Source organism: Sapajus apella, unplaced genomic scaffold (assembly GCF_009761245.1).
Source record: "Sapajus apella isolate SASKATOON/1434 unplaced genomic scaffold, GSC_monkey_1.0 scaffold195, whole genome shotgun sequence".
NCBI lineage: Eukaryota > Metazoa > Chordata > Mammalia > Primates > Cebidae > Sapajus > Sapajus apella.
In genome coordinates this window covers 856,138-858,607 of record NW_022437135.1, presented here as the reverse complement: position 1 = coordinate 858,607, position 2,470 = coordinate 856,138, and the positions used below count along the sequence as shown (strand labels likewise).

At 46.8% G+C, this 2,470-nt stretch overlaps 1 long non-coding RNA gene across 1 annotated transcript in view; it reads right to left on the bottom strand.

Moving 5' to 3' along the window:
- The window catches only part of LOC116543764, a 16,782-nt gene that overhangs the window by 12,087 nt on the left and 2,225 nt on the right, over positions 1 to 2,470 (bottom strand). The gene's annotated exons all lie outside the window — the stretch shown is intronic.

The following is a 2,470-nucleotide window of genomic DNA, read 5'->3' as shown; positions in this document are numbered from 1 at the left end:
GTGGCCGCGTGCTACAGTCGTCCGTTCCTGCTTCCCGCGGTGTGGTATTCCGTTGCCTGACTATAACTGCAGCTTCTTTATCATTTTGCTGCTGTTGGTCATTTGAATGTTTCCAATTTTGGAGTCTTATGAATGAAGCTGCAATGAACATTCTTATACTTGTCTTTTGGCTAACACAGACATTCATTTCTGCTAGAGGTATACCCAAGAACACAACTGCTGAGTTTGAGGGTAGATGTGTGTGTAGCTTTAAGAACCACTGCTGAATAATTCTGCATAGTGGTTGTACGCGTTCACATGCACGTTGTCGAGAGTTCCAGTTGTTCCCTCTCCTTCCCTACTCGTGGCATTGTCAGTCTTCAATTTTAGTCATTCTGATGGGTAATAGGATCTCATGTGGCTTTGATGGCCTTCCTGGTGACTCATGTGGAACAACTGTTCACATGCCTTGGTGATTTGAGCGTCCTCTTTTGTGATATGCCTGACCAAATCTTCTGCCTGTTTTTCCTTTGGTGTCTGTTTCCTCCCTTATCAGTTTATACAAAACTTTTCTACATTCCAAATATGAGAGTTTTCTTGGTTACACGTAGCCCTTTTGCTTTAAAGAGGTGTGTTCCTTCTGAAATAGAGCACAGAGACTGAGTAAGGTGGCTCACACTTGTAATCTCACCATTTTCAGAGACCGAGGCAGATGGATCACCTGAGGTCAGGAGTTCGAGACCAGCCTTGGCAACAGGCAAAACCCCATCTCTACTAAAAATACAAAAATTAGCCGGGCATGGTGGCGCATGCCTGTAGTCCCAGCTGCTTGGGAGGCTGAGGCAGGAGAATCGCTTGAACCTGGGAGGCAGAGGTAGCAGTGAGCCAAGATTGTGCCACTGCACTCCAGCCTGGGCAACAAGCAAGACCCTGTAAAAAAAAAAAAAAAAAAAAAGAGAGAGAGAGAGAGAGAAATGAAGTAGAACACAGACGGGTTTCAGGCCTGCTTACAGAGGGAAGCCTTTGGAAAAAATGTCGTTACTTATTGGTCTTTTTTCAGGAATTGGAAGCTACATAACCCAACTTACACATGGTTTTAAAAACAAAATATTGGAGGCTGGGCATGGTAGCTCATGCCTGTTAGTCCCAGCACTTTGAGAGACCAGGACAGGAGGATTGCTTGAGGCCAGGAGTTTGAGATCAGCTTGTGCAACAGAACTAGACTGTACCTCTATGGAAAAAAAAATTAGCTGGGCGTGGTGGTGCGCATCTGTGGCTCCAGCTACTTGGGAGGCTGAGGTAGGCGGATCGCTTGAGCCCCGGAGTTTGGGGTTACAGTTAGCTGTGATGGCGCCACCACACTCTGGCCTGGCAGACAGGGGAAGACCCTTTCTTTCCAAAAGAGAAAAGAAAAAGTTCTAAGAGTGCCAGTCATTTGTCGCATCAGGGTAGTGTCATTACAGTGACTGTGCTCGCCCCCTATGGTGCACGTAAAGACACAGTATGAAATGTCTTTCTAAGAGTTCTGGTTTTCATGCATGTATTGTGTTACGTAAAGTTGCCTTTATAAGATGTTTCTTAAATGCTCCTTGCACATGTGAATCACAGCAGTCTTAGTTCAGTGAGTAAATGTGTTCACCGCACCAGATACATCTCACGCACTACACGAAGACGCATGCAGACAGGTGTTTCTAACAGTACTGTTCCTCGCATCGAGTAGTGTTCCTGCAGGGGGTGAATGTGTCCACCACACCGTACTGCATGTGGTAAACTACGTCAAGACACATGTAAATAAAACCCCAATTTATCTCGAGTGCTAAGAGTATACATTCAGAAGCCAAACTTTTAATTCATTCCCTAAAGATCTGAGTGTTAGTTGTAGGTCTGGCACTGCTAACTGCTGGGATTAGAAACCAGACAGGGAGACACTTGCTGTCTTCCGGGAGCCCAGCATCTGCTGGGACGTGCTTGGAGAGCAGAGGTGAGATCTGTGTGTAGGCAGAAGGAAAGGGCAGAGTTGTTCTGGGGAGGGCTTGGAGATGTGACCCTAAAGCCTCGATGGATGAGTAGGTTCATGTTTGTCATCTGCCTTGGTTCATGGAAGACAGAGGACAAGCAGAGGTTCAGAGAAGTGTGTGCACAGGTGGGGGAAGTGTGTGAAACAAATTGTATGTGCAAACATACTGTGCTGGGAACAACACGGGTGTTCCTGGAGTAGCAGGCAGATGTGGGGCCTAAGCACTGGGGTGTTGGGAGGTTAAGGCCATGAGGGTGGAGGTGAAGCAGGACCTGCAGCCAAGGTTAGCCTGGCAGGGAATTGGTGTCTTTCAAAGTGTAAACAGGGAGGTGGCATAAGTAGATTTGTTTAGAAAGATCACTTCCATGGGACTTGCACACTGGAGCAGGGTGTGTTTGTGTCCCCATGTTCATGGCAGCGTTATACACAGTAGTCAAAAGGTGGAAACAGCCTCTTTCTCCATTGATGGGTGAA